This window comes from Monodelphis domestica, chromosome 4 (assembly GCF_027887165.1).
Source record: "Monodelphis domestica isolate mMonDom1 chromosome 4, mMonDom1.pri, whole genome shotgun sequence".
NCBI classification, from domain to species: Eukaryota; Metazoa; Chordata; class Mammalia; order Didelphimorphia; family Didelphidae; genus Monodelphis; species Monodelphis domestica.
This window is the reverse complement of record NC_077230.1, coordinates 306,440,511-306,463,053: the sequence shown is the minus strand read 5'-3', so window position 1 is coordinate 306,463,053 and position 22,543 is coordinate 306,440,511. Positions and strand designations below refer to the sequence as shown.

General features: G+C 37.0%; 1 protein-coding gene across 5 annotated transcripts in view; it reads left to right on the top strand.

The window, feature by feature from the left end:
• The window catches only part of STARD13 (StAR related lipid transfer domain containing 13), a 799,642-nt gene that overhangs the window by 204,066 nt on the left and 573,033 nt on the right, over window positions 1-22,543 (top strand). The gene's annotated exons all lie outside the window — the stretch shown is intronic.

Sequence of the window (22,543 nt, the reverse complement as noted above, 5' to 3'; positions counted from 1 at the left end):
TCACAAATACTCCAACCTAATTAGAAAAAATTTTCTACGGAATTCTCTTTGATCTTTTATAAATCTCTTCTAGCCCTTGAGAAATAAGTAGAATTTGTAGTAGATATCAATATCAGAAAGAAATCAATATCAAATATAATATAATGAAATCTAGCCATACCAACAAGAGGAACCACCAGATTGCCAGTTTTATTTGAAAATCATAACTGTATGATATCCTGTACTTTGCAACTTTTAGTCATTTGACCAAGATCACATGCTTTATTCCATTTTAAGTTATGCCTACATAGACAATCAAATGAACAAACAAACAAAACAACAAAGAACTCCCAAATGAGAATTTCATTTTGTTTTTCTAAATCTGAGTAATCCAGCCTCTTGACTCCAACTCATAAAAGGAGATGAGCCTATATTTTAGGCTGGACAGATTATGCTAGTTTCTCAGATGGTGATAACATTCAAATTAGGTAAGAGGTTAATCACAGAAGAAGTCTCTCAAGGTTTCCCAGCCTCTACAACTTTTTCTGAGAAATTAATTATCTCTATGAATATTTTGAACCATTATATAACCTATTAACCTTGAAAAGATGACCATTTTTTTAACTAAGAAAAAAAGGATAAAGTGAGTTCTTTCCTACTTGCTTTTCAAATTAAAATGAGAAGATGACAAGGAAAAGGGGCTGTTTATGCTAAGGAATGGGATAATTCTAGGGTGGGACCATTGCTTAATAATACCTCACAAAGTTGTTGGACCAGATACCATAAATTATTCCTTCATTGTACAAAAAGCATTACTCCATTTTTTTTTGTCTCTGGTGCAGAAGGATTAAGAAAGTAATTCAGTAAAGCAGCTAATTTGGTGGTATTGAAAATGAAGAGGTACTGGAGGTTAATGGATGTTCTTGGTGTTAACCTGTGGGTCTCTGCAGTAGGCTGTGAAATCTTTCAGTAAGATAGAGATGGTAGAGATGTCTAAAATCCAATTTGTGAATGTCACAAGGATGTAGTTCACTGAAAGACCTTGTCCTCACAAAGACATATAATGGAAGACAAGTGACATAATGGGAAGAAAGAGTCATTTATTGCTGAGTAATTATAAAGCAGTCAAAAAATAGAATATTTTAGCAACAATTCTAGGTAATAAATAAGATGATCCGGCTGAGAGGAAATATAAATGTTTGAAGTAAATATTTGCAAATTCTACAAGGTACAACTATGAAAGAAATGCTTTTTATGACTACTTGGGGTTTGGGTTGGGATGGGAATCTATACTTAGTGTCTTCAGCAAGAATTTGAATTTAAAATCCCTTAAGCATTTTAAGAAAAAAATAATAAAAATCAATAATTTAAATGCTTCAGTTTCCCCTCTTAAGCTAATGTCTGACAGAAGCCCTGAATCAAAATGGAGGGGAAACATTTCCTCAAAGCTACAAACCTCTGGGGAAAATCCCAGCTTTTTCCAGAATAAGTGAAAAAGAGGGATAACAAAAATGATGGAGGTTATTGCCATAAGATACATTTCTCATTACAGATGTTTTTAAAAAGTTTAACACTGACAGCAGTTGGATCAATGGAAGATAAATTCTTTCCTAAAGCCTATAATCCTCATTCTGAAGGAATTATTTTTAATGGGCCACCATGAAAAGTATATAAATTATGACAGGATATAAATGAAAGAATATAGGAGAACTCTAAGAACTCAAATTAATGCTAATGTGAATTTTGACTCTGGGTCTTTGTTGTTGCTGTTGTTGTTAAGGGATCTTGATTTCTAAATGAATTTTTGCCATTACTTAGAACCCTTCTATGAGGATAACAATGAAAATGTTATCTGATGCTTCTGACTAAATGTTTGATTTCAACAAAATAAGGCAGTTGTTTTTTTGTTGTTTTTTTTAGCATAGTGAATAGAAAGTTATGACTGGAGTTGGGAAGACCTGAGTTCAAATCCAGCCTCAAATATTACTAGCTCTGTGATTTTAGGCAAGCCACTTAACTTCTCTGCCTTAATTTCCTCAGCTATAAAATAAGGATAATAGTACTACCTCCCAATGAGATACTATTCAGTGCTTGGCACATAGTAGGCTCTATATACATGCTAGCTATCATTATTATTATCTATATGCAATGATAAATTATCTGGGACAAATTATTTGGTAAAGAGCATGTAGTCTTCTTAATCTAGAATAATAGTTCAATCCTCTTGCCACCCATTTTTATTATGTTTTAAAAGGCTCTTTTATTGTGAATACTAGTTTTCAGGACTGATTGTTTTTCTCATACTTTGACATATTTCTCCTATATCTTGTCTTAGTTGAGGTGAATGTGTTAAGAAAGTTCAATTTAGAGTTTTCTTCATTGATCCATGAATCAATCTTTTTCTCCTTTAAAATACTTTTCTAAATCCTTTTTTCAGATCATTTAATATATAACATTCTATCCATATATAATGTCCTTTTTCAGAGACCTAGAACATAGTAATCACTTCGTAAATGTTTGTTGATTTGTCCTGCCTTCATGGGGTAGACACTTACACCTTTCCCTTCTTGCCAGGAAACAAGCTACTTCCCCAAAGTACCATCCCTTGGACCTCCAAGCCTTCCAGAAATTGTCCTATGGTCATTAGGTGTTACACTGGCAGCAGTATGTAAAAGGGCAGGAAGTCTGTTGTAGGTTAGAACAAGCAAAGGGTCCTCCTCTTGGGTCTGCCATTACCCTCAATCTGGATTAAGTTTGAGGAATCTTCCCATGGTGAAATCAGTATCCTAACCACCTTTGCCCCCTAAAAGTAAGGCCAGTTTTTCCACTAAAACTATTTTACTGACTATACCTTTTGTTCTGGACTGGACCTGGCTCAGACTAGTTTCCTGGTAGTTTAGACCAGATATCAGAACAAGAACAGACACTCCCAGGGTGTTAATACTGGAGATTTACTTAGTCCTGGCAGGGAAAGGATATTCAATGAGTATGCACAAGGGCACTGTTTATTGATTTAGCTGAGTGAAGTTCTCTTTCCTCCAGCTATTCAATGTATTCTGCAAGACAAGCATCAGAGACCAGATCTCCTCCTATTCATTTGTACTCAAGACCAGGGAGGGATGACACAGACATAAAAGGAAACATAATGGGGGTGAGAGAGGGTGTCAAGCCCCACCTGTGGCAGTATAATAGTGTCCAAGCCTACTACAACTCATAAAGAGGTTTGGGGGTACGGGGTAATGTCAGACTCTAGCATTAAGCAACAGAATAGTACTCAAGCCTTGGCTTAAGGGGGATAGCATTAGACCTAAGTAGTGACTACGGTGGTTCCCCAACACAATGGAGTTTTGGTAGTATCTATGATAACAATTAAGCCCTGACACCAGGAAGCAGCATTTGAACCCATCAAAGGCAGTAGTTGGGCAGAAGCTGCAGAGTGGCCAGAGAAACAGACCCATCCATGTAGACTCTAGCACAAACAAGGTAATGGTGGGTCTAGCAGGACCCTATGCTTGCTCTAATCCACTAACAAATGCCCACCTTTATCCATACTGCTGCCATTGTAACACCAATGACCATAGAACAATTCCTTCCAAGGGAGAGTTTGGAAGACCAAGGAATGGTTTTGTTAGGAAGGAGCTCATTTTCTGGCAATAAGGAGAGAAGAACGTGTCTGCCCTATCAAGGCAGACCATGAAGTGATGACTATGTTCCAGGTCTTAGCAAAAGGAAGGCAATTTTTCAGAATATTTAAAATGGAACAAAGATTCACTCTCCCCCCAAGGAGATTCCTACATGGGAAGGTTCTGACTAGAGGGCCTGAGAACTCTAATGGGCAACAGCATAGGCAATTCACTCCTGAAATAGGATGAAGATCAGTAACTGTGTCTGAAGTGTCATTCTCCTCACTAGATTCCCCATGTTCCTGGTCACTAGTCCTATTCAAGGCCCCTCCTTTCATTGAGAGACTGACTATGAACTGGAGAGTTTTGGTCCAGAGAGTTTAGATCCTGGGCTCAGTACTTACAGACTAGGGATTGAAGCTTGGGTCTTCATTCTCCAACATTCAGTCACTCCTGAAAGGGATTGTTACATTGTTTTGTTTTGCTAAATTTCTGCTTTAGTTTTTTTTTTTTTTGTTTGTTTGTTTGTTTTACTCCCTTAGTGAAACCTATGTAGGGTGCTTGCATCCCCTAGTCAGGATTAACCAGTGAAAGCTCGAAAGTCATTTAAGTGGCCAAACTATTCACTAGAAGATTGTAAGGACATTCCTTACCTTTTAATATCTTATTTAAAATGCAAGATGTCAGGACCACAAACAGCTGCCTAAACTCAGGACCAGGAGTCCCCAAACCACATGTGGCCCCCTGAGGCCATGTACCTGGCCCCCACCGCACTTCCAGAAGGGGCACCTCTTTCATTGGTGGTCAGTGAGAGGAGCACTGTATGTGGTGGTGCAGCAAAGTGCAGCATCACTCATGTACAGTACTACTTCCCATGACATAATCCTTTGCGTGTCACCTTAGAATGAGGTGCCACAAAAAGGATTATGTGGCTGCACAATGGAAGCTATCAGCATGGTGAGCAGCGATCTGGGGGAGGGGATTCTGCACTGTGTATACTGCTGTCCTGTTAGGGTTAGGGTTAGGTTTTTATAATCCAGCCTTCCAACCACCTGAGGGACAGTGAACTGGACCCCTGTGTAAAAAGTTTGCCTGCTCAGGACCTTTCCCAGAGTTTCCTTATATTATGTCTTCTTCTAGAGCCCCTAAATGTCTGTATATAATATAAATTATATATATATATATATGTGTGTGTGTGTGTGTGTGTGTGTGTGTATGTAGTAAAGCTGTAAGCCATCACTATCTTTCCTGACTTTATCCTGCTTTTTAATAGTATAAAAGTCCTTTCAACATCAAGTTGTGCTTCTATATTTCTTGATTTGTGCTCTAGGTAAAACTTTTTTTTCCTGAAATAAAATATTTAACACTTTATAAGACAGGAGGAGCTATAAAACACAAAAGTTGCCTTGCAAAAGTCACTCTACTGTAGCATTAGTCCAGAAGTCAGGAAGGCTAGTTTCCTGCCTCAGTTTGCCACAACTTAGCTTTGGGACCAGGACAAGATACTTAATCTTTCTGGGTTTTTGTTCGTTCAGCTATAAAATGAGAATGTTGAATTCTCTTAGAGAGCATCACTTAGCTTCCTTCCAGTGTTACAAGTCCATAATTTAACAACTCTTTGACAAAGCTTGAGTGGACTGCAAAAACCCTGGGAATTCTATCTCTTCCCAGCTTGGGAAAAGGGAAAGCCAAGAGAACACAAGATTAGGACATTCTGCACCCCCTCTCCCCATCAAAGATGCAGGAATTTTGGTAGGAATGGGGAGAGAAACAGGAAAGAAAGTATGGGGAGAGGGAATACTCATTTAATAGAGAGTCTATGCACTAGGAACTAAGTGCAGTGATTTACAAATAACTAATTTATTCTTACAACAACCTTGCAAAGTAGGTTCATTACTATCCTACTGAGGAAACTGGGGTAAACAGAGGTTAAGTCGTTTGGCCAGGATCATATAGCTACTGTCTGAGACTGGATTTGAACTCAGGTCTTCCTGACTCTAGGCCTAGTACTCTGGGGAAGAAGGGAAGGGGGCGGGGGAGACAGACAGAGACAGAGACAAACAGACAGACAGACAGACAGACAGAGACAGAGAGAGAGAGAGAGAGAGAGAGAGAGAGAGAGAGAGAGAGACAAAGAGAGACTGACACAGAGACAGAGAACGCAAGGAAAAGGAGGAGCAGCAGTTGTGGTCTTCCACAGGATGTGGAACACTAACAGTAGCTAGTAACAGTAATTCTCTTCCTCAAAATAAAACCTGTAAGGGAGACCACAAGAAGTAAATGTTACTTTTTTTTTTTAATTTCAGGCAGTTTTTCTGTGATATATTGAAAAACAATGTAGCAGGACAGCTGGGTTGCTCAGTGGTAAGAGAGCCAGGCTTGGAAAGGGGAGATCCTGGGTTCATATGAGACCTCAGACACATCCTAACTGTGTGGCCCTGGGAAAGTTACTGATCCCCAAATGTTTAGTCCTTATTGCTCTTCTGTCTTGTTACTAATACTATTATCCATTCTAAGACAGAAGGTAAGAGTTTAAAAAAAAGAAAGGAAAGCAATGCAACTCCATATGCCAGCCCCTGACACTTCAGATGGGACTGATGAATATCCAGTTTCCAGTCATTTCCTTTTAGTCTGTTAAAGACATCTTACTGACCTAATGTTATTTCTCATAAACAGCTGTGCTTGACCCTGCCTTGTGTTTCCTATGTGCCATTGTTCACAGTATGGAGGTGTGAGACAGTTGTGGGAGTCCGACAGAAGATAGTTTTTCCTAGAATAGGGTTCAGAGTTCAACCCAACCGGGACCCCAGTTGTTAGCTTTTGCTCTCCAACTTGGAGTATTATCACAAGCTTTTTAAAAAACTCTACCTCCAAAAGCAGGATTATTACAAACCTGATCTGTTTTAAAATTTGCCTCCTCAGACAGGAGATTAATATAGCGACTTGGGTTTTCAATGTATTTATGGCCTCATTAATGTACATACTCCCTGCACTGCAAGATGTAAATCACAATCTACCTATACCCTGTCATTCTGTGTCAATGTTTTCTCAGAAATCTATAGCAAGTCTACTCAGCTGAAATCCTGCCTCTATATTCTCTCTCTTGACATTCAGAGCCTCAGTTGAGGCATTCATTATTCTCACCACATGACTTGATCTCCTTTCTTTCCAGTCCCCCATGTACCCATCTGATGAAATTTCTGAAAATTGTTCATTAGTCTACAAAAATGTTTCGCAAGCCTACTTTTCAATTCTATAGGTACACAAAAGGTATGAGTAAAGGCAACATTCTTCATTACAACTTGGCATCTATAATTGCTGTTTAGTTGTTTTCAGGCATGTTTGATTTTTCATAATGCCACTTGGGTTTCTTTTATTTTATTATTTTACTTTAATAAGAAAGTTAGTTTTTCAAAGGTATATGATTCATGTTGTCTCCCTCCCTTCTTCTCATCCCCTCCTAGAGCTGACAAGCAATTCAGTCTGGGTTGTACATATATTATAACTCAAGACATATTTCCACATTATTCATTTTTATAAATGAGTAGTCTTATAAATCCCAAGCCCCAAATCATATATCCAAATAAACAAGTAATAAATCATATATTTTCATCTATATTTCTCCTCTAGCACTTCTTTCCCTGGAGGTGGATAGCATTCCTTTTCATAAGCCTCGCAGAATTGTCCTGGATTATCGTATTGCTGTTAGCAGCAAAGTCTATCACATTTGATTGTCCCACAATATTGCAGTTACTATATATAATGTTCTACTGGTTCTGCTTATTTCACTCTGTATCAGTTCACAAAGGTCTTTCATTTGCCAAATACACGTGGTTTGCCATTTTCTTCTCTAGCTCATTTTACAGGCAAATAGGGTTAAATGGTTTGTCCAGGGTCACACAACTAGTAAGTGTCTAAATCTGGATTTGAATTCAGATCGTCCTCACTCCAGGTCCAGGTTTCTATCCACTTTGCCACTTAGCTACCCTTAAGATAGGAATTTAAAGGGTAGATCTTATGGATCTTTATCTGCCAATATAGGCATTATATGTAGGTGCCTTGAGAGAATGTACATATGACAGAAATAGAAGTTTCTTGAGTACAAGGACTGTTTTCCATTTGGGGATGATATTCCCAGGGTCTAGATCAGGGGTCCCCAAACTATGGCCCATGGGCCACATGTGACCCTCTGAGGCCATGTATCTGACCCACACCACACTTCTGGAAGGGGCACGTCTTTCATTGATGGTCAGTGAAAGGAGCACTATATGTGGTGGGACCACAAAGTGAGGTGCCGCTCACGTACAGTACTACTTCCGGTGACATAATCCTTTGTGTGGTGCCTTGTTCTGAGAGTAACTGAATGAGAACAAGATGCCACACAAAGGATTATGCTGTACAATGGAAGATATCAGCATGGTATGTGGCAATCTGGGGGAGGGGATTCCACACTGTGTATACTGCCACCACTATTCTGGGCAGCAGTATACACAAGATGTGACAGGCCGATCACAGTCAGCACTGCAGTCTCTGCTATCCCAGACAGAGGTATACAGATTTGTTCATAGTTTGTTTTTTTTATAGTCCATCCCTCCAATGGTCTGAGGGACAGTGAACTGGCCCCCTGTATAAAAAGTTTGGGGACCCCCAGTCTAGGTGGTGCCAGATAGATAATAGGTGCTTAATAAATGGTCATTAAATTGAAATGTACATTAAATGGAAGTAGAGTGATTATCATAGCATTTTATAACTTCTTCAGACCTTGGTAAATGGACCAATTTCCAGGTGGCCAACCCAAGGGATCAATATAATTTTTATGTTTAAAGGAATGGCTGAAGTGAAGGTGAAGATTTCTATCAGCTAAGATGTACAGGCAAATCCTTTACAAAGAACAGATCCTGTATTGGGCAGCACTGGTAGTTTTGAATTAGTGCAGAACAAAGAGTCATAATCCATCACCTTAGTGGGCATAATAGCAAAAATCCTGAACCATTAAATGGTACTCACCCTTTATTGCATTTATTATCAGACATTGTTGCAGGGCAAAAGAGAGTGCTTTAATAGAGGAAATAGGAGGGTATACAATCAGCATGCCATTGACTAAATAACAAGGTCAAAGTTTTTAATCTTCCTTGGAAAAACTTAATCCTTTTTTTTTTACCCACATGAACCAACTACATTTCCAATTTGAAAAAAAAAAGTAATAGAAAATGCAAACAATGGGCTAAATTAAATAATGTTTTTAAATCAAGTAAGTCCTGTAGAAGAAATATCACCTGAATCTGCTTTACTATTGTCTTTTAAAAGATATTAAATGGGGGGCAGCTGGATAGTTCAGTGGACTGAGAGCCAGGCCTAGAGACGGGAGGTCCTGGGTTCAAATTAGACCTCAGATACTTCCTAGTGTAATAGAAAGATCAGGAGGGGAACAGGGGGAATGGAAGGAGAGAGGCAAATGGGGAGAGAGAGTGAAGAGATTCTTCTTCCCTTCTCTTTTCTGGGAGAGAGGTAACCAAGTCTTGTACCCCTGACAGAGGGAATATATCTCCTCAGAGAATAGTTCTGGGAGATGAAAGACAAGAACTGGAGAGATTAGCTTTAGTTAGATGACCCACTGCTTCCCCTTTGGTCCCAGCTATTGTTGAGAGGCAGGATGGATTCTTCTGCCTCTGGTCTCCTTAGGGACACCCACTGTCACTTCCCTTTAGAAACCTGTGATCACCCCATTATCAAGGAGATATGTTGTGCCTTGGGTTAGGCAGTTCAGATCACTGGGATCCTGAGCTAACCTTCCCCTTTGGGGAAGAGATATAATTCTCCCCAAATCTTCTGCCCCCTTTCCTAGTGTCAGAAACCAGCTAGACCTAATTCTAAAGTAGTAAACAATTTATTTGGGTTCACACAGGGAAGGAGAGATAGGGGTGTCAGGCAAGGAAAGTAGGGAAGCAGGAAACTCTAACACTTGTCCCCTCTGGAAGACTGGCCCCCAAGTTCTTGGGGTTCAGGGCTGAGTGCCTTGAACCCTCTTTTGGCCAACTACTGATTGATCCCTATTCCTCAGCTAACTAGCTTTTAATTCAGGAGTCCAGGAACAGGTCAGAGAGAAATGTAGGAGATCTTTGACACAAATTTCTCTGTAGACGGCTTCCTTTCAAAGTCCCTCTCTACAGTATTCACAGATGACTGTGCTATTGAGGAGAATGAGGAAGAAGTGTCCAGGGGTTCACAGGGAAAGTTGTTGGTCCCCTGAGAGATCCAGCTTCTTCCCAGCTTGAGAAGTTTGCCTCCTTCCTCTGGCTCTCAGCTGAAGAAGTGCCCAAATGACAGTTGTAGCTCACCCATCCCCCCTCTGCTCTTTGATTGGAATCCTGAGGTTCTGCTTTTTTTTCTCTCCTTTGCAACTGTCCTGTGCTTTGGATTAATTCCTCCCTCACACTAGCTGTGTGACCCTGGGCAAGTCACTTAACCCCCACTGCCTATCCCTTACCACTCTTCTGCCTTAGAACCAATACACAATATTAATTCCAAGATGGAAGGTAAGGGATTTAAAAAAAAAAGAAAAATAATTAAAAAAATAAAAGAAATTAAATGTTTGGAGAGTTGGTAGCCAGCAATAGTTCTATCCCATTCCCACATGGTCAGAGGCGACATACATTTCCTTCTTATTGTTGAAAGGACCCTTTCATCATGAATGCCCCTAAGAGTGTGCAACATACAAAACATATATCTATATCTATATCTATATCTATATATATGATCATTGAGGGTGAGGAGGGGCAAAGGCATCAGAAACTGGGAGGATCAGAATTGGCCAAATGTAGGAAATGGTGTTTGAGCTAAATGCTGAAGGAAACTAGGCATTCTAAAAGGCAGAAATGGGGGAAGAACAAGAAAGTCAGTTTAGCTAGATTCTAGCATTCATGAAGTTACAATTTGGTTGAAGCCAAGTTGTGAAGAACTTCAAATGCCAAAAAAGGTTTGATTCTAGAAGACTAGAATTTTATATGCAACTAACAAAAACTGAAAATATTTAGAGGTAATAACAAATCACTCGAGTATATCAACTGGGGGGAATGCCATTCACAAACTTGTGCTTTAGGACTATCACTCTGATAATTGTGCAGACAATAGAATTAGAGTGGGGAGAAATTTAAGGCAAGGAGACCAATTAAGGGGCAAATATAATAGCACAATAATGTGAGAGGAGAGAAAGGAACCAATGTGAAAAATACCATAGGCAGAATTGAAAATATTTGGCAATTAATTACACATATGGGATGAAGGAGAATGAGGGGTTGAGGGTGACTCCAATGTTGTGAACCTGGAGTCATAACACACAATGAAGTATGATAGATATCAGGTTCACCACTATACTTGCCCATCCCCAGGTTTTCTGCTAGCTGGCACTAACAGAGTATTGGTACCCTAGTTCATATCTGTGCAAAGATTTTCCATGCATTTGCAAAATATCCCAAAGTTAAGATTTTCTCTAATCCTAGACAAGGTTATTTTGTCACTTTGAAGTCAGTGCTTCTCTAAATATGATCATTTAGCATATATGATTCAGTATTAATTATGGGACAAGTTAGAATTCCTTTTTAAAGTTTGTAGCTATTAATCTTGTAAAAAGCAGCTGTAAATGTTCTTATTTAGAAAAAAATTTTTGCTTTGATACTCTTCTGCATACAATTGCTTAAAGGAGGATGAGTGGAAATTGTACTGGATTTGGAGTCAGAGGATTCTGGTTCAAATCCCAGATCTGCTACAAGCTACTTGTATCACTTGGGGCCTCTCATTTACCTTCTCTTAGCCTCAGTTCCTCATCTATAAAATGATGGAATTGCACTTTGGCCTTTAAGATCTTGTCCAGCTTTAAATTTTTGAGCCTATGTTGATCTACTTCTCCTTTAAGACATTTTACATTTTGTGTGCAAAATGACCTTATTTAGCCACCACTGACCTTATTTAGATACATACTGATTTGTTATTATCTATATATTTCATATATGAGATTACTACTGTTCTTTTCACACTTGTGGCCCTCTTCTCAAATTGCCAAATGTCTGAGAAGAAGCTTCAAGTAATCTGAAAAAAAAAAAGCAATTCATCCCTAAGCCCTTAATTTGCTACCAGAAAGGGACTTAGGCAAGAAGAATCTGGCATGTTCCCACAAATGTAAAGTGTTTAGAGTGATGTTTTTAGAGCTCTGAAATTAGCTACTAGTATGAGTTTAGGATTATGAGAACTAAAAGTGCTAGGCAATTAAAATCGCTTGTAAATCAGAAGCCTGCTTCTACCATATTGCTATTCAATTTCTATAATGGTGCTAGACATCATCTTTCATTTTGTAATTTGCATTTTTCAGCATGTCATTTTTCTCCTCCAATAAAGTCTTGTTCTAATTGTTTGTCACAGCACTTGCGGCTCCCAAAGGCTAGACCAGCAAAACACCACCAAAAGCAGATCTTATCAAACCTAACAGGCACTGAGATCAAGCCTAGCAATTGACTGCCAAGTAGGACCAGCCTCCCAGAAAATAGAGAGAAACTCATCACCATGAGGTTGGCCTCCAATCAATTAAATTTTTTTGGCCACAGCAGCTTATGAAGCAATTTTATATAAGGCACAGAGAGAGGTAGACTGAACGAGTAGAGAAAACCCATATTGATGGAGTGATGTATCTTTTTAATTATTAAAATATAAATTTCACAATAAAAAGACAGATAAAGTCCATTAAAAAAACAGTCTTCAGGATCATGAATCTGCAAAAATAAAGGGGCCCCATCTGAAAACAAAGTAGTGCTAAACTTTAGCTAACCCTACTTTTGCCTGTTGTTGCTATGCCACTTGAAAAGTACGAAAACTATTATTAAAGTCCCATTGTTCACGGTTCTATCTTTGACATTTCTCCACAATACACAAGGATAGAACAGTGGGATTTTTTAATCTAACATGAAAAGTTCAGGTCATGTAGTAAACATTCAATAGATATTTTTGAAGGGTAAACTTTGCTATTAAATTATTAAAAGAAGCAACATGATCTAGGAATCAAGAAATCAGTTATCCATGAGCACTTGTGGGAGTTGTTTAATACTCTATATACCTCAGTTATCTATAAAAATGAAAGAGGAGCTAGATGATCACTGAGCTCCTTTCTAGCTCTAAAAATTTATGATTTTATGGACATAAGGTCCATAACAAAATAAAAATATTTTGTTAATGATATTTCAATAGTTGATTTCCTTTGTAATCCTACATATTTTATTTTGTGCATTTTAAAACATTTTATTAATTTAAGAAGGGGTCCAGAGACTTTACCAGATTGCCAGAGTTAATGACACAAAATAGCAGCAAAAACCCGGTATTATTCTTTCTTCTATCCCCATAATGCTTACCATACTGCTATACTCAGAGAAATTATTCAATAAATATTGATTATATGAACAAGATTTTCCTCAACCAATATTCCATTTCAGTCATTGTCTACCTTAAGAGATCTTATTTACACAGCATGAACTGTGTTTATTTTGCTCCTTCCTTCCCCCCCAAAAAATGCACTTAACTATTCCATCAGATTCTTTCTATTTGCTTTGATCTAAATAAAAAGTTTGGCATCTAAATGCAAAGAAAAAAATTCATTTTCAGGGGCAATGACTCTGAATCCCATCTCTGAACAAATAAGTTCAGAAGGAAATGGCAGCTCTTCAAAACAAACTAAGTTTACAAAATTGATTTGATCTTTAATTTTTCAAAAGTAATAAAAATAAAATTTAACAAGAAGCCAGAGTATTTTTACTTATTTCTATTTGATTATATAATATACCATACAGCACTCATCCATAACACTATTCTCACTCATTTAGCCTCCTATACAATCAGGTGACAAGTCTTAATGATTCATCACATACAATATCTCTTCTATACAGCTCTTTCACTCCACTCACATAGCCCCTAGTCTACTTGAGGTTTTCATCATCTCTCACCTTGACTATTTTAAGTTTCCTAACTATTTTTCCTGCTTCTAGAGTCTCTTCTCTCTCCTTTCTATCCTCCACATACATAACTGCCAAATTGTTATTCCTAAAGCACAGGTTTTACAATGTCCCTCTTCTGTTCATGAAGTTTTAGTGATTTATGCTATTGACCTCAAGATAAATACAAATTCCTTTGTTTGGCATGTGATGACCTTAATAATAACAGACAAGTAAATTGCCTTCTACAACAGCATGGCAGTATCTGATCAATAAATAAACATTAAGCACCTACTAAGTGCAAGACATTGTATGAGGTTATTTGGGGAGCAACATAAAGATGTTGAAAATGAGGCCCTTGGTCTTAAGATGCTTGACATCTATGTGAGATGTCAAGACAAAGATACAAGTAAAATTAAATAGCACTAAAAGATTTCAATAATAGTTTATGGAAACAATAGCACAGAGGATCATAGTAAAACCTTAAAATCATTGCAAACCCCGTTTTTGGTTTAAGTTTTCCATATAGTTTAAGATGAAGATTAATACACCTACCCTTTTCATTGTTAATGTTTTGATGGAAACTTACCAAAATTTCACATGCATTTCCATGAAAGACTTCTAAAACATGAAGACATTGACCTATATATAATTTTGGCTCTAATTAAGCCAAAATATCTATATAACATTCCCATTCCACCTCTTTTTAATTAGAATGTTGTTGTTGCTGAATCATTTTTCAGTTGTATCTGACTCTTCATGACCCCATTTGGGCTTTTCATGGAGTAGTTTGCCATTTCCTTCTCCAGTTCATTTTACAGATGAGGAAACTGAGGAAAACAAGGTTAAGTGATTTAGCCAGTTCACATAGCTAGTAAGTGTCTGAGGCCAGATTTGAACTCAGGAAGCTAAATCTTCCTGATTCCAGGTCTTCACTCACTATCCACTGAGCTACTTAGCTACCCTGTTATTTAGAGTGTACTAAATGCAAATTAATCCTTCCTGGATAATTTAGAATCATTGTTACAACTATTACCTTGTAGGCTGTGCTTTATATTTAGCTGTGGATGGAGAGGTATATAGGACTAAATGATCTAGTTTTTCACTGTATTAAAGAATATATTGAATGCTGCTATATTATTATATACAATCTAAAGAATTCTCAGCTCCCCTCAGCTATTTACTAGCTGTATTAACTTAGATAAGTCATATATAATCTGAGCGCAATGATTTATAAAATTAGGACAATATTTGCATAACCTTAAGCCATAAGCCTATTGTGATGATAAAATTATATAAAACAGGCAGTCAGTGAATCAATAAATATTTATAAAGTACCTATTATGTGCCTGGCACTATGCTAAGATTTATGCTAAGAAGTTCACTGTCTAACAGAGGACACAATGTACAAATAACTACATACCGAAAAAAAATCTACTCAGGATGTATTTAAAATAATCAGTAGAGGAAGGTATTCGGATTGGGAGAGATGAAAATGTTTGGAAGAGTCACTGTCGTGAGTAGGATAGTGATTTAATTATGGAGTTTTAAAAGAATAGCCTTGTAGCAGTAGTGAGGACCCAGTTAGGGGTCCATTCATTCATCTAACATAAATTTGTAGTGAACCCACTGAGCACAGTGTCATGATTTTCTCCAGCTTTGTTTAGAAGCACATGTATGGGTGCAAAGACAGCAGGTAACACTGATTCAAGATTGAGTAGGTAGGACACAATTGACTATACTGTGAGAGGGCAAAATAAGAAGAAATTGTAGATTTGAACTGGTTGACCAAGGGAAAGGAGGAGAATGTGACTGGTGTGAAGGGTGATGGGCCTACCAGAAGACTGAGGGGTCAAGGGATAGGAGGTCATACAGCACATGAGGAATAGGATTTCAGGTTGTAAGGAAGAGGGAAAAAATAAAATGGTGATAGATTGTGATTGGATAAAGGAATTTTAAAGTTCATGAACGTGTATTTGTGGGTGATGGGAAGAACAAGGATATGATTATTTTTGTGTGTCACTGAGGTGTGATGGAAGAGATGGTCATGGCAAATGTGTAGCCTAAAGGCCTGGGAAGTTAGGATGTTTGAAGGCGTATCAATATTTAGGGTCAAATCCACTAATTTGAGAGTAGGAGTTGGGGAGGAGATTGTGAGTCACGGTACTGAGCTAATGGAGGTCAGCCAACATGTAAAAAGTATTTTGTAACCAAAAAGAACTATAAACATAAGCTATTATACTTTAAGTGAGACATCCCAATGTTATCAGACCACAGGGGGCTATTACATCCCTTCCCCAAAACACATCTGCAGAGAAATCCAAGATTCCCATCCTGCTTCAATATTTGCTTATTGAGGTATAGATTGCCATTTCTCTTCTACCATCATCTTCCAGACTGAAATGTTGAGGTGTCTGGATATCTTCGCTCCTGTTGTCTTATCTGCTGCTTCAATTCCCATGTCTACAGTGGTATACAAGATGCGGTATACAACTGATACTTTGGATATGGATGCATTTCTCAATGGCAATGGGGTGTGTGTGTGTGTGTCTGTGTGTCTGTGTGTGTGTCTGTGTGTGTGTGTGCTGGCAGGAGCTGCTTGGCTCCTTTTGCTGTGATGGAGGACTTGGGGCTGGTGGAAGGCATCTCCAAGAAGAACTCTTTTCAACATCCTGGGGCTGGCTGCTAAGTGCTTCAACATCTTGCTGTGGACGGATACCTGAGTGCTCCCAAGGCTGCCCTCTACCCCAAGACAACCCACCATCATGTCCTGGCCCCCCAAGGAACTCCTGGACTCTGTCCATGTTTTCATCATGAGGGAAGGGAGGGTTTACATAAGTAGTGCTTTGTCCAGCCAAAAAAAAAAAAATCAACACTAGGCTGACTCTGGCCATGTTGACCAGACTAAGTTTGTTTCCCCACTATAGTATATCCTTTTATCATGTTGCAAATCATGAGAGATTAAGAAAATTATCAGAGATGGAGATAAATATGTTTCAGTAACCTAGAATCTCACTTGATTTAAGCTCTACTGAAAAGCCATCATCAAAAATATGCAATGTGATTATAGTTTCATGGTAAATTAAAAAGGTATAAAAATCTTATGAATTCACTAACAAATAACAAACGTAAAATAAGTGATTGCTGCAGGAAGTTTTCTTTTAAAGATTAAAATACAAATGAGGCATATTATGTCAATAAATTTAATTTTTGACAAGTCACAAATCATTATAATCTCTATCACCACTATTGATAAAATACTTTTTCCATATATTCTTTCATTCTATTTTTTTTGTCCCTTATTCCACTTGCTCTTCCTCACCTTCTCAGGTTTTCATGTTAAAAAGCTATACTTATATGCACAAGACCTGTTGTTCTAAGAATCCTTATCTTTTTTCTTTAATCTATCAGGCATAATTATTAGAATCAGATTTATGTTGATACCAAGACAAATATGACTAGAGACCACAGTCTAGATACACCCAAGGGGAGAGATGGATCATTGGGTCTCAACAGCATTTAGGAAGTATACATATATATATATATACTATATATATATATATATTTATACACATACACACACACACACATACGACAGAGAGGTCCAATAGATAGCTAGCCTAGTAAGAGGAAATCTATCAGCAAGCAATGAATAGAGTTGGAACCTAGAGGTAGACAGGCTGGTGGCATCAAACAACACTGTAAATATAATTAATGAAAATTGGGTTCAGGGGTCATAACTCTAGTTCTGGGAGGACTGAGGAAGAAGTCTACAAGGAATTTGGGTGCCAGGATGAAAACTAAAGCAAAGACTTAGACAAGGAAACAAAAACAGGAAGCCAGTTACTAGAGAACTTAAATACAAGGTGAGAGCTTAATCACAGCAAGTAAGTAGTAACCCAGTGACTGAAGGTGGAGTGTAAAGTCAGTTATAAGACCAGGATTAAGGTTAAAACTGACAATAAGCTACCAAGTTATAGACTTTTTGGTTGTGAACACTCCCTGGCTTATGAGCCTGATAAATTCTAGATTCCTGGGATAGGTGTTAAGTGGGCCCACAACAGAGATTATTTCACTCAGTAGATAGCTTGGAAATTTGTATTAACATTCTGATCTTTAGCTCTTTCCTATTTTTTCAGTCTTTTCTAGTTCATGTCCAATTTTAGAGATAGTATAGATCCTTAAGTGAACCAGAAAACTGATCTCTATGAATGAGGTGGTGCTGCACCTGATTAATTGAAAAAAATGCTTCTATGCAATAAGTTCGTTAAGAGTAGAAAGAAGAGAAGGATATAGCCATCTAGAGGAGTAAGAAATGAAGCAGGTCTTCAATCAACCAACATGTGTTTCTTAATCATCAACTATATTCCAGGTAATATGCTAGGATCTGTATATACAAAGACAACAAAACAATTCTTACATTCAAGATTATTTTCTATTGAAGTTATTGGCAGAACCAAGGCTCAAATTCAGGTCTCCTTAATTCCTAGTGTAACAGTTAAAATTTAGGGGAGACGGGGGACTGAGGCATCTGAGGCAGGTAGAAATTAGTTTCTCTCTGCAAGAAGTATTATATTTTTTAGAGGTTTATTAAAGGTTAAAAATGAAAGAATATACAAGTAAGAAACATGTGCGTAGGCCAGAGACCTAGACAAAATAACCTCACATCACGCAAGAGACGCGCCTGCTCCAAAACGGAAGTCCAAAAAGAGCCAAGAGAGCCTCTCAAAAGCCTTTGAATCAGCTTAAATACCTTCTCGATCTCGGCCCAGGTGAGATTACAAGGCATTCTGGGGAAGTGGAGCAAAGGCTCGTGGGGATTGTAGTCCTGTATTCGAGTCTATTTCTTACATTCCCTTGTGTGATCATTTTTGGAAAAATTAATTTTTCCCCAAAAGGATCATAAAAACATAATAAACTTAAAAGATTACAATAGTGTGAGGATAAGAGAAAAAAGAATAAAACCAATAATTGCTGAACACATTGACAAAAAGCCATTAGGGGGCAGTCCCCTTTGGCATAAAAGTATACATACAAATAAATGTTCAATCAACCACACCCAAAGTTCAATTTTGTGCAACTTGTGGTCTGGAGGCTTCTTCATGGTGGCTTCTCCAACAGTTCAGTTCTGGATTCAGAGAGGTAGAATCTTCTTTACCTAAAATTCTTCTCAAAAGGAATTTCAGAAGTTTATTGAGAGAATTCTTTAGACTCCCGTGTGGTCAAGTCTATTTCTTACACTAGACCTGTATCCCCCAGACTCAATTCATCTTTTTTTAAGTTACTGATTACCAATTACATGTAATAACAAATTTCCATATAAGTTTTCCAAAGTTATATGGTCCAAATTGTCTGGATCATTGTACTATTGATAGCAGTTGTCTATCACATATGATCCTTCCACAATATTGCTGTTACTGTGTATAATATTTTATTGGTTCTGCATCAGTTCTCTTCATCAGCAGCACTCTGCATCAGTTCATTTAGATCTTTGCAGCTTTTTCTGAAATCATCCTATTATATACATCATTCCTTACATCACAACTGTATATCACTATTATATATCACAATTTGTTCAACCATCCCCCAATTGAGGGACATCCCTTTAGTTTCCAATTCTTTGCCACCACAAAAAGAGAAGCTATAAATATTTTTATACAAGAAGGTCCTTTCCCATTTCTTTTTATCTCTTGGGGATGCAGACCTAGTAATGGTATTACTAGATCAAAGGTCATTGTTTTATAGCCCTTTGGGCATAATTTCAAATTGTCCTCCAGAATGGTTGGATTAGTTCACAACTCCATCAGCAATGCATTAGTGTCCAATTTTTCCACATCCTCTCCAATGTTTACCATTTTCCTTTACTGCCATATTAGCCAATCTGACAGTTGTGAGATGGTACCTTAGAATTGTTTTAATTTGTATTTCTCTAATCAAGTGGGTCAATTCTTCTAACTACATTATTCTGCTTCCCCTTTTGATCTCTGAAGTAAAGGCCTTCATGGAAAGGTCCTTGGTTATTTATTATTATCACAACATTCCCTATTATCCTCCTATTACAGCTGTGTGCAAAATGTTTGTATAACAAGGAAGTCATAAAAATACCTGTTAATCTAAACATCCAGAAGATAGAATAAGTAAGTGAGGTCAAAGATGGACTCCAGCTAACCTCAGAATATAATAAAATATCCCCTCAATTCTGTGATTAAATGAGACCCCTGAAGCCAACTAAAGCTAAAGTGGAAGAAGATATATTTTCCTCATTTATCTAACCTGTCAATTACAATATTGCTAGGGATATTAGAGAGACTTAATCATACTATCAAGTATCAAATGGCATTTTGTAAATAGAAATTAGTTATTTTTCCATTTCTTTTACTAACTACTACTACCTCCTTGTTCTAATAATTCATTGTGGTATGGAAGTGACTCTGGGTTCTTGAAGGCTATGTAAACACAACTCAGTCTTTAGCAGGGACTTATAGGCTAGTAAGGCTTTAAGTATGAGTACAATAGTGGGCTTCCTTAAATAAGATTAGCCAGATTAGACAAAAGGTACAGAGTTTTTAATATCTACCAAGTTAGCCAAATGATAATAAGGATTTTATGTTATAAGAATTGTTAGATTAAAAAAAAAGGAATCACAGATCTGCCAGTTGTAGTAGAAATCTAATATTGATAAAGGAGTATTTACAATAGGTAAGACACCTGTAAGCAAAGATTTTATATACCTGCATGTATCCATTTGTTTTGTAATTCTTAAGGTGATAACCATAGAAGATGGCATTGATTACATATTCTTATCTATGGATATCTGTTGTTGAAAAAATAAAAGGAAAGAAAAATTCATAAATGATTCTAAAAGGCAATTTGTAATAATAGGAGATACAGCTGAAAGCAAGGCTGCCATCATGCGGCCCTAATCTAATAAACATACCAAGCCCCATGAATCATTATTTGAAAATAAAACACAATAACTTTTCATGCAACACAGTTATTTTTTCTTTAATCCACACAATTATAACTGCTAAGAGTCTTATATTAGTTATATTCTTTGAGGAATTGTGTCATCATCTGTCAAATTTATTCAACACAATAACATAACATTTAATATATGATCAACATATAAGTTACTGGCTCTATATTTTCAATAAATATTTTGCTTATATTGTCATCCTTTTATTTTGTATTTATTCCAAAGATGATAAAAGATGAACTATATTTGAGGTAAGCAATTTTATTCCGGAAGTTCAAGTAGTTAATCAACAAATAAAGTTAATTGTTTTCTAGTGCAGTTTTGAGGCCATATAGGGACACCATAGGAATAAAAACATTCTCTTCCCTAACAAAGTGTAAAGTTGAGTGGGAGAAATAAGACATTAAAAAAATGCATTTCCATAATCCAGAAGTCAAAGCAGTTTTAAGGATAAGGAGGTAGGGCATAAAGTTACAAGAGATATCCCTAACAAGGACATTAACCTCTTGTTTACTCTGAAGTTGTCAATTTTACAGCAGAAATCATCAGGGACTGTTAAAATCTTTGAGTTCATATTCATTATAGGCAGTTCCATTATAGGGTGGTTATAGCAAAAGGGAAGGAGAAAAGGGAGTTAGGAAGGAAGATGGAGAGGTGAGATCTCTTCATGGATGAAGGGTGTATCTATAGGGATCTGGAATTCCTTAGTAACTGCCTGACTGTTTTTGTGCTCCCCTGCAGTTATATGTATTTTGGGGGAAACTTTTTCATGGGCCATGCCATAAGCTCTCTGAGGATCTAGGTACGGAGAAAAACAAATGGTTTGAGCAATGAAAATGCTAATAGGGTTTCTCCCTCTAAAATGTTAAATATGAAATTATACATGTATGAAATATCTCTAAAGACTTATTCTGATGATTGAGATATAGATTCAGAATCTGGGTTCTCAATAAAACATGGCAAGCTATGTCATCACATCTTACTGTACTAGATCAATTGTACAGATGAGGAAAATAGTTTTTAGAGAGGTAGGGCTGCCCAAGATTACCTAGCAGAGAAGTACCAGAGCATGGGATAGGCCTTCTGAGTACTATTTGACTATGTTTGCCTCCCTACATCCATGTGTCACTGGCTAATTAAATCCCTTCACTTTTTAGATGAGGAAATTAAGAGCAAGTGAGGTTGAATGACCTCCCATGTGCAATACAAATCTCATGTATACAAATATACATATTTAGTCATTGGGGAAAGACTAGGTTGAATTAGTGAAAAATATGAATTCTGGAATATTTTTCTAAAAATGCATTTTTAGTTCAAGTACAAATATAACTCAAATTAAGATTATAAAACATTGCCTAGTAGATTTTCATGGTAATTTAATAAATGATCATTTATAGTTGGCATATCAATTGTTTATATGTAAATAGGATTTCTAAATTGCTTAAGGTAATTAAAATGTTTCCTTAAGTAAATATTCCCCTTTATAAATAATTGCTTTTAGATTATCTTAAAATAAAGTACTAATTTAAAATTTTCCTTTGCTATGTTATAGTTCACTCATTTCATATAGTAAAAAGTCTGAATTGCGGAATATTTTTATGCAATATAATTTTGTTACTTTCAGGTGATATAACTATTAATAATAATATACTTTTGTATCACTTTACAGTTGTAAATGTTTATTTTCTTGGTTAGTTTATTATTTTTTTTAACATGAATTATCTCATTCACCTATAATGAGGGTGGAGAGAATCAGGGCTCAGTTCCAAACTGTCAAAATTTACAAGGCCCTGGGAGCATGTGAAGTCCTTTAGTGATATACAAACAATTGAGCTTTGTAACTAATTAACATGAATCATGACTTTAAGATAGGAAGCTCTCACAGAATGCTAAGGATTCAAGTCCTAAAGTCTGGTCACTTCAGGACAGGGGCAGTGTCCCAGGGTCTGCAATCCCAAGTGAATTAGCTTTAAGAAGTTGATTTGAGAGTGCAT